At 35.5% G+C, this 16,418-nt stretch overlaps 1 long non-coding RNA gene and 1 pseudogene across 1 annotated transcript; both read right to left on the bottom strand.

Moving 5' to 3' along the window:
• The window catches only part of LOC107024917, a 69,033-nt pseudogene that overhangs the window by 17,439 nt on the left and 35,176 nt on the right, over positions 1 to 16,418 (bottom strand).
• LOC114078061 lies at positions 14,757 to 15,570 on the bottom strand. The gene is made up of 2 exons (XR_003579557.1): positions 15,390 to 15,570; positions 14,757 to 15,034 (listed from the first exon to the last, which is right to left on the bottom strand). It is a non-coding gene; the product is annotated as an uncharacterized LOC114078061 (long non-coding RNA).

Raw genomic sequence — 16,418 nt, 5'->3', positions numbered from 1 at the left:
ATGTTGTGTATATCAAGTTATATATGATCTTTTGAACCAAGCATGTTATGATGAAATATGAGGTTATGTCATAGTTATAAAGTAAGTGACTTAATCTGATACTTAAATTTGTATAAGGTTATGGGGTTCTATTCTTGGAATTGAACAAGTATTGCTTTAGATTGCTTATATGTTAGGTTAATGTCATGTTGGGTTTACTATGATGTTCCTTATATTTGCATGTTGAGTTAATTGATATTATGCATGGTTTTGACTATATTGTGTATGTTCTCATGCATTGATGATTTTATGCATATGAACCATACTTAGTACATGTGGTTTGTACTAATCTATATTTCTTCCCTTTTTTAAAAATATTGTATGTTCCGGCCATTGAAGAGCTTCTAGGCCACTTTGCAGGAAGAGTTGGACTTTTCCCCTAGGTTGTTTGTGAGTCCTCAATTTTTTAGGATGGTGCCATTTTTCTACCTTAGTAGTGTTGCTTATGTCTAAAGACATTTGCTTCATTCCTTATTCTTGAAGACTATTGTTGTAAGCCAATAATGATATATTATACTTTTGTATGGGATTACACCCAACTTTGCAATAATCTTTTGATGGTTAAATGTTAGACAAAGTATTAGACTAATTCTTGTGTATTGGTTGTGTTCCCTAAACGAGAAGCCTATGTAAGCTTTATAAGCAAGGAGTTGAAGTAAACTTCATATATGATATGTGAAAGGTCTATATATACCTCATTATGTAAAATGTTTTAGATTTTCAACATTTTTTAACCTATGATATGCTATGACGAATACTAAGGGCTAGAATAAGTCCTAATCAAAGATGAAGACACCAGTTACATCTAGGGGGTGCTCCTCGACCCTGACAAACTTGGTATCAGTGCATGAGATTGAATAATATTAGGATTTCTTATTGATAAATGTGAAGCGCACCACACTTATGAATAAGGAGCTATGGGATGCTTAGGAAAGTCTTACCTTTTGGTATCCTTGCACTAGTGTCGCTAGAGTTTTAACTCTATGTATATTTACTTCTAACCTCTTTTTTATGCCTATAGGAAATGAATACAAGAATAAACAATACTTGAAGAGTCGAAGAGGAGAATGTGAATGAGGCAGTTCTCCCTCCGGCTCCTCAAAACCCTAAAGTTTCTATTGAAAAAGGAGCTACGTCTAATGTAGAGATAAGGGCGGTCATTTATAGCTTGACTCAAGTGTTGGCTACTAAAGTGGCTAAGGATACTAGGGTACAAGTGAACCCCAATGTTAGCACCACCATATCGGGGGATAAAGGATTTCACAAGGATGCATCCCCCTACTTTCTTTGGCTCCAAATAGGAGGAGGATCTACAAGGGTTCATTGATGAAGTGTTCAAGGTTCTAGATGCTATCGGAGTGCCATTTCAAGAAAAGGCGGAACTACCTTCCTGGCAACTTAAGGATGTGGCTCAAGTTTGGTATGAGAAATGGAAGGATAAGAGGTCGGTTAGTGAAGGCCAGATTACTTGGGGTTCATTAAAGACGACTTCCCTTTATAGGTTCTTTCCCTTGGAACTAAGAGAGAGGAAAATGCAAAAATTCATCAGCCATCGCCAAGGGGGTATGATTGTGAAGGAGCATAGACTCAAGTTTACTTAACTATCTAAATATGCCCCTACTATTGTGGCGGATTCTAGGGCTAAGATGCACAAATTTTAATGGGGATATTCGATCTTGTGGTTAATGAATGTAGGTCGGCTATTATTGATTCCTATGATGGAAATATCTCCTCTCATGGTTCATGCCGAAAAAATTTACGACCAAAACCTTAAGCAAGTTGGCAGGGAATTGAAGAGGACAAGGGCCAATGATGGAAATTCTTCTAAGTCTAGATTTGAGGTGCAAGATAAGCCAAGGTTCAAGTAGAGATTCCCCAATAGAAGCGTTTCACCACTCCAAAGATCAACAAAGGTAAAGGGTCTACACCCAAGCCTCAAGAGGGGAACGGTAGTGGTCCCTAAGTTGAGAACTCTACTTGTGCTAAATGTGGTAAGGAAAATGTAGGGCAAGTGTCCAGTTGGTACGGGAAATTGCTATGGTTGTGGTAAGAGTGGCAACAAAAAGAGGGATTGTCCTATGATGAAAGCCTCAAGGAAGGGAAATTCTCAAGCACAAGCAAGTGCTCCCAATCCCTTAGATCCTAAGAAGAATTGCTTCTATGCTCTCCGCTCTAGAGGTGATCGAGAGGAGTCTCCCGATGTCGTCACCGGTATGTTCCAAGTGTTTTCCATTAATGTTTATGTTTTACTAGATCCGGGTGATACTTTATCATTTGTAACTCCTTTACTAGATAGAAAGTTTAATGTGTTACCCGATGTTCGAATGGAACCTTTTTTGGCTACAACCACAGTGGGTGACCCCATTGTAGCTAGAAGAGTCTTTAGGAGTTGTCCTATATCTTTGCCCAATAGAGTTACATGGGTTGACTTGGTAGAACTTGATATGGTTTATTTTGATGTCATTTTGGGAGTGGATTGGTTGCATGCTTGTTATTCCTCCATTGATTGTTAAACAAGTGTTGTAAAGTTCCAATTTCCTAATAAAACCCTCTTAGAGTAGAAGGGGTGTAACTCAATCCTTAGAGGTCGAATTATTTCATGTCTAAAATCTTATAAAATGATCTCCAAAGGGTGTCTCTATCATGTTGTTAGGATAAAGGACCTTGAATCCGAGGCTCCTCCACTAGAGTTGGTACCCCTAGTGAGGAATTTTCCGTAAGTCTTTCCCGATTATTGTTTGATCAATTAGAAGGGGCAAGCTACTTTTCAAAAATGGACTTGAGGTCAGTGTATCACCAACTTAGGGTGAGAGGTGAAGACATACCAAAATCAGCTTTTTGAACTAGATATAGTCATTTTGAGTTCCTAGTTATGTCCTTTGGTCTAACTAATGCCCCTGATTCTTTTAAGGATCGTATAAATCAGGTGTTCCGAGATTACATCGACTCCTTTGTGATTGTCTTTATTGATGACATATTGGTATACTCCAAGAGTGAAGATGAACATATGGATCATTTGCGGTTAGTATTGCAAGTCCTTAAGGAATACCAACTATTTGTCAAGTATAGTAAGTGCGAGTTTTGGTTGAGATCAGTTGTGTTTCTTGGTCATTTTATCTCAAGTAATGGTATAAAGTTCAATCAGAGAAAGACCCAAGTAGTTAAGAATAGGATTAGAATTTTGCCTTCAACCGATATTAGATGATTCATCGGTCTAGTTGGGTACTATAAAAGGTTTGTTGATGGGTTTGCCTCCATTGCTTCTCCTTTGACTACCTTGACGCAAAAGAGTGTTAAGTTTGAGTGGTCGGAGGCTTGTGAAAGAAGTTTCCAAGTATTGAAAGATAGGCTTACCTTTGCTCCGGTGTTGACTTTACCGGAAGGTACCAAGGGCTTTATGGTGTATTGTGACGCTTCCCGAGTAGGTTAAGGTTGAATCCTTATGCAACATGGTAAGGTGGTAGCCTATTCCTCTAGACAAGTTAAGGTACATGAGAAGAACTATCCAACTCATGATCTTGATTTGGAAGTCATAGTGTTTTCCTTAAAAATATGGGGCATTATCTTTATGGTATTCATGTGGATGCATCTACCAACAACAAAATTCATCAATATGTGTTCACTCAAAAGGATATGAATCTCGTACAAAGAAGATGGTTGGAACTCTTAACGGCTTATGACATGAGTGTTCTCTACCACCCCAGCAAAGCCAATGTGGTGGCGGATGCTGTAAATTGTATGACCATGGGTAGTGTGTCTCATGTAGAACAGGTAAGAAAGACCTAGTGAAATATGTTCCTTGGTTGGCTCAGTTGGTGTTCGCTTGGAAGATTCTCCAAATAGTTTTTTTATGGTCCACCATAACTCCGAATCATCTTTAGTGGTTGAGGTGAAGTCTAAGCAACATCTTGATCCTTTAATAATTGAGTTGAAGGAATAGTTTCTTTTCAAGTTTAATGAGTTATTCTCCCAAGGGGGGATGGTTTACTTAGGTACCAAGGAAGGTTGTGTGTACCGGATGTGGATGATGTGAGGAATCGCCTTTTGGAAGAAGCTCATAGTTTCCAATATTCTATTTTTTTGGGTACCAAAAAAATGTAATACAATTTTCAACAGGTCTAACGATGGGATGGTTTGAAAAGGGACATAGCAAAATTTGTGGCTATGTTCTCTAATTGTCAATAAGTAAAGTCTAAGCATCGAAAAGCGAGTGGTTTGACACAAATAATAAATGCTCCCAGTTCCAATCAAAATGGACTTTGTTGTTGGGTTGCCTTGAACCCGGAGCAAAATGTCTCAATATGGTTATTGTGGATAGATTGAAAGAATCTGCTCACTTTATCCTCGTTAATTCTACTTATTCGGCAGAAGAGTATGCTAGATTGTACCTCAATAAGATTGTGAGGTTGTATGGTATTCATTTGTCCATCATATTTGGATTGATGTGTCTAATACACTTGTTTTTGGAGAACTTTTCAAAAAGGGTTGGGCACTCAAGTGAAGCTTAGCACCGCTTTTCATCCCCAAATGGTTGGTCAAGCAGAGCGTACCATTCAAACTCCAGAAGACATGTTGATAGCTTGTGTAATTAATTTCAAAGAAAGTTGTGACGATCACCTACCGTTGATATAGTTCTCTTATAATAATCAATCGCTACCATTCGACTATCTCCATGGCACCTGTTGAAGCCTTTTACGTAGGAGATGTAGGTCTTTGTTTGGTGGTTTGAGGTTGGTGAGTTTTCACTCCTTGGTCTCGAGATAATCTATGAAGCCTTAGAAAAGTTTCAGATAATAAGGGATAGGTTGAGAACAACAACCTATAGTCGGAATTAATCCTATGCTGACAATAGAAGAAGAGACCTTGAATTTGAAGTAGGTGAGAGATTCTACTTGAATATTTCACCACATGAAAGGGGTGATGAGATTTGGGGAAAAGGGGAAGCTTAGTCCACGGTATGTGGGTCCTTATGAGATAGTGAAACGGGTCGCAAAGGTTTCTTATGAGTTTGAACTACCAAGTGAATTAGCCCCGGTTTACCCATATTTCATTTCTCCAAGCTCAAGAAGTGTATTGGCAGCCCCGTACTGTTCTCCCTATTGAAGGGTTAGGTGTGAATGAGGACCTTCCCTATGAAGAGGTTCCGGTGGAAATTCTAAATAGCCAAATCAAGAAGTTGAGGAACAAAGAGGTGGGCTCCGTAAAAGTTCTATGAGAAACCACCTAGTTGAGGGACCAACACGAGAGGCCGAGGCTGATATGAGTCCCCTTATCCTCATATTTTTCCTCAAAATTCTAGCCAAAGTTTAGTTTAGTAATAATCCTCTTTAAAATTTTTAATAATTTTTAATTTGGCTTGCTTTGCTAAAATGTCCATAATTATGGTAAAGGTTCATGATAAAAAAAATGAGTTTTCATGGAAAAATTGCTCTTTTGCTTAACTTGTACTTATTTGTTTTATGTTTATTGTTTCCTTCATGAAATGATAATGAGCATGTCAATGTGTTTTGTAAGAAATTTTTGCATAAGTGACTCTTGTTGTTTATGTTGAGCTCGTGGTGATTTTGAGAAGGTACTTCCTCATGTTGTGATGTTGAACTCTTATATGTGGTAAATTGTTATTGAGTTGCTATGTGTAAGGGTCATGTTTATGTGTTGAAAGGAGTTGTAAATTACTCCTATAATTTGTGACTCATGATTATTATATGTTCTTGGTTGCGCTGCTAGTCTCTCGTTTTCTAATTCTCCTAAAAAAATTTAGTATCATTCAGGGATGAATGTTCCAAAGAAAGGGATAATGTAAAACTCCGAAAGTCCATGACATACTCTAGAGCCTCACATGATGAACTAAACTTGAAACACTATTTATAATACAAAAATAATGTATTGAAACTAATTAGGAGGTATTATAGTTAAAATGTTAAGAAACGACCATGACGTCCGAAGAATTGTGAAATGTGTCCTAGTGTGCCTTGACATGTTTCATGGGGTTTTAAGTGTCGGAATCATTGAAAATTTAAAAAACAAACATGTTAAGTATGTATTACAGGGTGTTTAGGATCGAAACGACCGGTTACAAGTCCCCAGGGACCCCCTAAGGGTCCTTCAAAAGGACCCTTTCGTTTGACCCAAAACTGTAAAATTGGACATTGTCCATCCACAATCCAAACGACGAGCCGTCGTTCCATCGACGCTCCGTCGATGACTCAGCAGGTTGACACTTAAACAATTTACCAAAATGGACAAAAATTTCAGTCTCTGACCCAAAGCATGGACCAGCAGGATGGTCTGTGGTCCAGTCAACATATCGTTGGTTGGGGTCAACTCTACTGTAAGTTATAAGTTAAGTTGAGTTTATTATTTATTTGGTTAGTTATTAATTAGTGGTTAAGGGGTAGTTAAATTAAGTTAATTAAGGACTATATAAGCTACCCTAAGTCTAAAACCAACTTAACACCCCATTATTTCCCAAACCTACATCTCTTTAGCTTCGTTGTAGCTTCTCTCTACCCAAACTTCAACCTCCATTGAAGAACACTGGAGCTTCAAGAAGAAGACGAATTCACCAAGGATTTCATCTCAAATTAATGGCATGATCATCCCTAAGGTATGGTTTCTTTAACTCTTGGGATTCCTTCCCCATGAGGCCCTTTCAAAGATGGTTTTAAACGTTCCCACAACTACGGTTTCAATCTAGAGATGGGTTCTCTTTTCAAAACGAAATTATTATTCAATTGTGATGAATTATAGTTTTTTTATCATGGTTAAACTAAGTATTGATGGTCAATTGTTGGTAATCACTCAAGATTCCCCTTGAACCCTTGTTTATCCCTAAACTCATTATGTCTTTAAGTTCTATGTTAAATGTGGAAGATGATGAGTATATGAATATGTAGAATGATAATTGTTATGTATTAGTTCTTGAATTTACCTTGTTTATGACTTTGTTATGTATTCTTTCGTAATTGAAGTATTAAGGCAATGAAAAGGGCAAGAAGGTATGAAGATTGATTCTTCTTGAATTCAATTATGAAGTATGAGTTACTTAGATTGTAATGTTTTTATGTCTAATGTGTGGTTGTAATGTTGATAACAAATATTCCTCATCCTTAACCCTAGACAATATAATTGGTTATGAAGTTTGCAAGTATGATATAGTATGATTATTATGTGATTGTGTCACATCCGAGGAGCACCCCCCTAGAAGTAACTGGTGTCATCGTCCTCGAAGAAGACTAAGACTGACCTTTTAGAACTCGTGATTACATTTTTAAGGTTAAACTGCAGAAAATTTAAAACATATTTCATCTACATCTACATTGAGGTTTACATAGACCTCTCGCTTACACATAATATATACATAGGGAGTTTACATAGACTCCTCGCATAGGACACATTATATAGGCTTCTACTTTTATTTCACAAATATAATATAACAATATAATATCATAGGGACTCTAGGATAAGTCTCACATATAAACAATCTAAATTGAATACAACATTCGGGCGTAGCCCTTACTTCATTATAACAAAAGACACATATAGGCATATACAACAATCGTCTTCAAAAGAAAGGGAAAGAACTAAATGTCTTTTAACTAGAACAACATCAATAGCTAGATAGTGTCATTTTCCTCGGAAGGTGAGGACCTACACCAAACTTGGAGAATGAGAATCCAAGTTATATTCAAAAGACCTCTATAAGATTAAAGTCGGAACCTACATAATTGTTGAAAACATAAAAATATGGGTTACTACACACTTGTACTATGTTCGGGAATAGGCAAATAAAATATTTGAAATCATGCTAAAGGGACATTTGTTCAAAACATTGTCAAGTTACTTTGAAAAGCTTTATGCAGAATGAAGAACCCATATAAGCGAATACTCCCTATTCTTTAAGTTAAAGCTATACACAAAACAACACAAATATCATCAAGTATAACAAAGTTAACATGTTTAATAGCATATTTGAGTACATAATCAATACTACTCTAACATCGTTTTATGACAACAAAACATGTATAAGAGTTCATAGCATCACAATATATACAAGACCCTTACTAATCACCCATCATTAAGTCCACAAGCGCAATGACCAATTAAATCCCCATAACCTTACTCAACCAAGTAAACCCAACAAAGGACCATAAGTAATGTCTAACATCGTATAACATAGGCATTAAGAATAGTCATCATCATACTTAGCAATATAGACCATAAAATGTTCATACATGAAACAAACATCATATAGCATCATCAACATGTAAAGTCATCATATGCATATCATTTACTATATATAATATAAGAACGACCTTTTATGACTTCCCTCAAGGCCAACTAGTGCAATATATAGGTAGAGTCCCATACCCCTACCTAGACTAAATCAAACCCATTAGGTCACCCTAGTTAGTGTTCACTTTATTATTTCATTTTACCTTCGGAACACTTTCTTTAACCGAAATAGACCACAAGAGCTACATGTGGAATCAGGTCATCAAACCCTACACCAAAAGAAGGTGAACTACTTGCAAAGGTAGTACCAATACATGAACGTAGCATTCTCGGTGAATCCACTAGCTAGTATCCCTATGGGGGCAACATAGTTCAACAACTAGGAGTTATACTTGAGACCTTCGTTATGCACATTGCATTATAGTCTCCAATCTCATTAGTACAATAGTGAACCTACCTTCCCACATTGGGAAGGGACACTCCTCACTACTATTTCACTCGGTGTTAAGCTAGAGTCCCTTTCTTAAATGTATTTAAGCCATCAATTAATAACCATAACATAGTTTAGGTACATAGGAGACTAACTTCTTTTATTTTCATAATCATTAGCTCATTAGGAGTGCATGAGAATGCCTTTCAATACAACCCTTATATGTGAGATAAAAACATAATCATCATCATATCATAATAAGGTACATAGGCAATTCGTAACCAACCTTATATCATTTCATCTTAAACATAGTCTAACATCTTCACATAATAGAGAAATTTCAGTTATATCATCATAACAAAACCTACTTAATATAATCATAAGGCATGCTTCAATATAACTTCATCACCAAGTACAAGCCATCACAATTGAAGTAAAGGTTCAAGATCACAAAGCCTTACCAATTCTCCTTCAACAAACAATCATTATTAGTATTACTCTCAACTAATACAATTTCATCCATAAACTCGTAAAAACATTAAGATTCATTTGATAAGTTATCAAATAATAAATCATAACTTTTTTGCTTTGGGTGTACCTTTTTATTTTATAACTAAAAACTTTCTTTCTCTCTTTTCTCAATCAAACACCATTTTTTCTCTACAAGTTAGTTTTCATAAAACCTTTCAAGAATTTTTTTTATATTAATAATTTTCTTGTAGTGACGTGTGTCAAGAACACTTGTTGCAATAATATTTTTGGTGTACATTTGTTTATCAAGGTTTTGAATGAAAAAATAGTACTCCAAATCATGACTTTTAAAACTTTTTTTAATCAAAAGTGATATATTTTGTTGAAATGAAAATTTTATAATATTTTATTAATATAATGTTCAATTTCACTTCCACATTCAAATATTGGAAACAAACAACATTAATAATTTAGTATTCAGATTTAGAGATCACATCTTCATATTCAGATGTGTATTCAGATCAAAACACTCAAATCTTAATGCAGATCTTAATATTCAGATGTGTATTCTGATTCAGACATCTTAATCTTAATGCAGATCTTAATATTCAAATGTGTATTAAGATTCAGACATCTTAATCTTAATGAAAACAAATGAGGCCTAAATGATGAAAAGGCTTACTTGTTAAACATGGAATTTGGTCGTATATGTTGATGTTAGTTCAATATGTCATGTAATTGTTGACGTGTGTTATGTCTCTTAAACTCTTATGATGAAGGTTTTTATCAAAATGTCATGAAAGCATGTTTATATACTAAATTTCCATTTTTGTCTGGCTTCAATACTTAGTGCTTAAATGCGTTAACCCCTTCTTTTCCATTTTTGACTAAAGTGTAGGGATTGGCGGTCTTGGTATGCTATGGATTATGGATAGGTTTCTAAGGATTATAGATAAAGTTTTGGTGAGTTCTCATAGATTCGAGGAAAAGACCCACATGTTCATTTATGATTTTTAGTCTTTATTTTAAGTCTTAGATGGGCTTAGTCCTAATGTTGTACTCTAAAATATTAGATGGTTTATGAGACATACATGTTATAAACTTAGAGATTGTTTTAAAAGTCTTCCACTTGCTTATTAATGAAAGTATTCTTCATGTGAGAAGAAAGTTTTAAATTCTTGCCGATTTTGAGTATCGTATGCAATGAAAGATCCATGTGGCTTGTATGAGATCTCCGAGAAATCAAATATGCTGGTTACTACAGGGGGTACACCCGGGTTGTTATGCCCTTCTACCTATTATAGACTTATAAATAATAGTAGAAATGATAAATGGTTAAAATCATAATTAAAGAACTATTTCAAACTTACTTGGAACCAATAGAGTAGCATAAAAGAGGGTAGAAGCAGGATCCCCGTTAAAGATTGATCGATTGTTAAAGATATTGAATAAATTATTGATAACTTTGCAGAGGAGAAAAACTTTGATTCTTCCAAAGGTGTTCCTTGCATGTTGAAGTGAATAGGGGGGGTACCATATATGAGTAGAAAGCAGACACTTCTGTCAATGAATAACATTCATGGTTGTCTATGTTAGTAACATAGCCATAACAACTTTGTTCTACTACTTGAGGTGGTGATAGCTTTTATATATTTTTTTAAATATAATCTTGCATAGTATCAAGCAAAACGTATAGTAATTAAGAATAATTAATCAATGTACCTATGACAATGTTAATTGATGCCTCCTAGTCTTTGTTACCACCTATTGCATTAAAAAAAATTCACGTCTGTTGAACAAGATGACTCTCCCCATCTACACCTTCTACTTCCTGAAGTGGATTCAGGACCGAGTCTTGGAGGAGAAACATGATGAAGCTAATGATGATTCAGTTTGCTGAATTTTATAAACTCTCTCTATGTATATACTAAGGTAGTACCACCTAATATTCCCTAAATTCCCACACGTATAAAATAAATTTATCCCCTGATGACATGGTCCATGATGTGCCCTTCTCAATTAAGCACAATGCAGCAATGGTGGTCTTCCCTACTTTGAATGCTCAAAGTCCTTGCAAAGCAGCAGAACTTTAATCTTTCATATAAACCTGCAACACGGATGGAGAACTCTCTACATGTCTAGCTAATTGACTCTACGAAAAATCCTTGTGGTCCCCTTGAGGTTTACTTAGAAAACTACAGTCTTAGCTCTCTTCCTCTTTTTATGCTCTCTACGAGTATCTTGTACCTGATGAAACAAATCCTTCTCTTTTAGGTTAAGATCCTGCTTTTACGAAATATTTATAATAGTCTCAGTAGAAACTCCTAAGCAGTTAAGATTCACAAAAGAAAATGGATACACTCTTTTCTTCTTCGTCTGCACCATGTGGTAATCATACATGGCAAAGGAATTAAATTTGAGGCTATACTCACGCATACCCATATTTGCCTACTGCATATGTAAGAACTACTCAACTCGAGCCTGTCGAAGGTCTTCTTGTAGGTACTGCTCTATAGAGGCATAGGAGAACTCGTTCCACCAGCTAGAGGTGCATTAGTATCCCTAGATTTTTCCCATCCCTCATAAAATAATATAGCTACATCACGTAGCCTGAATGATCCTAACTCTACTCCCTCCATAACCATAGCCCGCAACACCTTCAATATTTTACAATTCTTATCAATAACATCCTGTGGATCTTCATTTGGATAAGATATACGAAAAAGTAAATGAATCAAGTTCAGAAACTCACAAGCCCACACAACTTCTAGGCTTTACGCTATTTCAAACTTTCATCCTGTCCAGCATGTTTACAAACCATAAACTTAATTTCTTCCACAGTGCCCACTCCTCTTTGATATTCTGGAAGTTTTATAGGTGTTGGAGGTACAAAAACTTTGTCATCCTGATGTATAACTTGGAATGGTGATGTTGGATGTCTTTCTAATGTAGCTCTACCTAGAGAGAGATGGGTTGTAATATCTAGAGCCGGACACTAGTTTTGAACCTCTATAATCTATATCTTTGTTTATTAGGACTGTGAATATTATCCTCTCATGAAGTTATATCAATTATGTAGATATCTACCTTATCAACATCATATTCTGAAATGATTACATGAATATGATATCATATACCTGATGACTTCTCTCTATAGCACGAATTTTCTATGAACATGTGAAACAACACCAAAGTTTCCTATATCCTCATGATTGTAAGTATGGTGGTCCACAAACCTATAAGCTAGACTCTACAACACATGGCTTTGTGGAATCTTTAGTACACGACCTCTCTATGATACAAGGTTTTTCACGCCCTAAAAACTAGGGTAGGGCTCGACTGGCCTCGATATTGAATGAATTGTGAAGTCGTCTATATAACATATGAATTATAATGCACAGCCAAGCAGGCCACCTGTCACAACCTCCTGGAATGACAAGGTCACAACTAAACAAAATTTGATAAAAATAAGGTTAACTAGGCCATAATGTAACACAGCTGAGCAATGGAATGCTGACAAGACCGTAAACCAAACTGAACAAAACTATACACTAGCATCCGCAAAACTCCTATAAGAGAAACAAACTTAGTTTTCGAAACAGATAATGGATCCTGAAAAATAGAAACATACAAACTCTCAGCTGAAGTTAGACACCTATTGCAACTATGATAAAAGCATGTATTTGCACCTGCATCACGAATGTAGTGTATAAAAGAGGAGGGACATCAGTAAAAATACCATGTACTGGTATATAATTCTAAAAGCAGTTAAACGGAGTATATCAAAGATACAAAACTAAAGTAAGGGATAGAAAAACCCCGAGATTCCAGAAGTTGAGGTTTCATAACGACATAACATTTATCTTCGAATGCAACTAATTAAGCACATATACCAATAATACCTCCCCAGTGGTGAAGTATACGATAATAATGCCATAGTAGTGACCCTACTTAGCCGAGATGGATATCTCGGTGGTGTAATGACGGAGTAAGAATCAGCCCACCGGACATGTTTGTCGTGTTATTATGGTGACAAAGTAAGAATATACGCACCAGACATACATGCACTTGTGTTGTGGTGATTTAGTAAACATCTACCCACTAGACATGTCTGTCGTGGTGGTGTGGTAAACTACAGTACTAAAGCTTCCTACCGACATTACCCCTTTGGTAGTGTAACATGAAAACATAACCACTATAATCTACCAATACAAACATTCTCATATCGAGTGTATCTAATAATTATACCACATATGCAATCTAACTCTAAGAACGCGACCTAAATAGTGCACTTCAAGACTCATGAATTGTAACTATGTACATGTTACATATAAAGATTTAAAATAGCATATAAATATGCTTACTCTATATTTAAACAATCGCTACAAGGTTTAGATGTCATAAGGAATCCAGTACGCTTATGAATGATGTAATAAATCTATTTATAATGCCTTCACATATAGCTTGTGTTATTCAACCTGTATTTATAAGTTTAACCAATAAATAGAAACCGAAATAAGATGAAGCAAAAAAAAAATCCGAGTCCACAGAAACTACTGTGTCTCCCTAAGAAATTTAATCCCCTCACTGTACCCGAGGATATGGATTAATTTCTCCCAAGATAAAATGGATTAATCCTGTTAAAGAAATAGAGGTACCTCAAACTTCTGTAACGTCTACGAACTTCAGAATAGGAACAATTCACACAGACTCAGTCGATCGACACTTTGAGTTATTTTAGAGAAAAATATATGCAGAGAAGGAAAATTTCAGTGTTTGAAAAATCGAAATTGACTTCCTTTTATAGCCATTTTCAGCAAGAAACGTGTATGTTCAGAGAAATCTGTTCAGACCTGTTCTATCCAGAAAGTTGTGTCTTTTGGAAAAAAATAACAACTCTTCGGAAAAATGTGTCTGTTAGGAAAATAACGGCTTTTTGGAAAGTAACGACTTTTCGAAAAGAGTAACTTTTCAGAATGTTACCGTTACCCGCAAGTTTATAAGAGATAATATTAACAGGATTTATTTAATTTAATAAAAAACTGATTAAATAAATTTTGTCCAAAAAATTTATCAATCAATCATTTGCCAAATCCGAAGCCGAGCCGAAGTTGAGCGACGACGACGGCGTGAGGGGGCATCTTCTTCTTAGCTCTTTAAGTAGTAATGGAAGTGTTTCCTTATATAAGGACAACAATTTTCCTTTCCTTTGCCGATATGGGAGAAATGACTTTTCATTTGCACTTTGCAAATGACTTTTCATTTTCCCTCCAAAATTGTTCCCTCACTTTTCATATTCTCTCTTTTCTTTTCCCATACACACTTGCTAAACCCAACAACTTGAACAAGAGATCATATATTTTTATTTCTATTTTATCGACTACTTTAGGATCTGTATATATAAATATATTCTACCCATAAGGTGCTTCTTTTACCCGTGTCAATAATAATATAATTTTACTCAATTTATAAACTTATTGTGACAATGATCACCAATAGTTCTTAATATTTGGAATGAAACTCACACACACAACAACTTTTAAATTAAAACACATATAGGACCAGCTCACAGAACTCATGATAAGGGGTCTCAAAAAACAATTTACAACTATGAAAACAATTGTATATTTATCGCCATTTGCGTCATATTCATATATCTAAATATTATTAAAATTACAGAGAATCACCATGTTTTTCCAATCTTTTAACAGAACCATATAATACCTCAATAGGATTTGAAAACATAGGTATACTAGTCCCATCAATGACGTATATTTGCTCTTGAAAATAGAGGGAAGGGGTGTCTAACTTTTATTTGAGTCCTTTAACATAATACAATGTCTGAATTGTCTCTTGCTCCTTCAATACAAAACAACAAGCAAAAATAACTTTAAATAGTTATACAACACATCCAAGTCATTTAATTTATTCAACAAACACATGATGGGCATAAATTCAAGAGAAATATAAACGAAATGGTGTTCGTAGTATTAATTCAGTCATATTAACCACGCCAATACACTACACTTTAATGACTAATACATGAACCTCCATTTACAAGACCAGTCCACACATCCTTCACCAAAAACAGTAATTAACATATGGAGAAACTTCTATTCACGACTCCCTATTACCATCCCATGAGTTGTACCCATAGGATACAACTATAACATGAAGAACGTGAGATACATAAGAGAAGGGAACATTTACATACCTTACTTGAAGCATATATTGTCCCTTAAAATTGTATTTAACCAAGAAGAAATGTTGTCTCTTTACTCTATAGACTGATTTAAGTGAATGATATGATTTTTTGAGGAATAATACTTGATTCTTGGTTGATTTCTCAATTAGGCTTTCGGATAGGAGAGGGCTTCAAGTACGAGAAAAGACGAGCTTCATAAATAACTTAGGAACTGTCTCTAATGAATTCACCTTGTACATATCATTTTTAAGATATTTTTATTGACATAGCATGTGCCACTCACATTCCTAACACAACCAATTTAGGTTTCTGCGTAGTTTGTAGTAAAAAAAAGCATATCTATTTTCTCTAAGTCTTATTGATAAGTGATTTATTTCATTAGAAACTACACTCACATGTATCTAATTTTATATATTATAGAACCTCTAAATCCTCATAGCTGGGAGATATGATTATCTCAATTTAAACCACATATGAGATTATATAAAACAATATGTCGTAATGTAACCTTAAACTTTGAACCTCGGTATGACACTTATGTTGATGCATAATGAGTAATAACCAATATGATCATCCATTTAGAACCTTATTCTCCTGGCAACTAATCAACAAACAACATAAGATGAAAAATATAGTTTTGGACGCGTATATCTTTAGCTTACTAAGTTAGTCACCTTAAAAATATACGGAGCATTACAATTTGTCTTGCCTACCTTTATTTATTTGACATTTTGTTACTAAGGTCATTGTAACGACCTGTTTAGTCGTTGTGAGCAGCAGATTTTATTTCTGGAAAAACTGTGTGAGTCGACGGAACCCACGACGGACTGTCATGGGAACGACGGGCCGTCGAGGGGGTCTCGTTCCAAAAGACTTAGACTTCTGAAATTTGGGTACTGAAATCGACTCTCTGAACTTGGCGACGGACCTGCAGGACGAACCGTCGTGGGCACGACGAACCGTCGCAGGTGTCTCGTTCCAAAAGACTTAGACTTCTGAAATTTGGGTACTGAAATCGACTCTCTGAACTTGGCGACG

The sequence above is a fragment of the Solanum pennellii genome, chromosome 7 (genome assembly GCF_001406875.1).
Source record: "Solanum pennellii chromosome 7, SPENNV200".
Lineage (NCBI taxonomy): Eukaryota > Viridiplantae > Streptophyta > Magnoliopsida > Solanales > Solanaceae > Solanum > Solanum pennellii.
The sequence above is the reverse complement of the archived record's forward strand: the minus strand, read 5'-3'. Positions and strand labels throughout refer to the sequence as shown.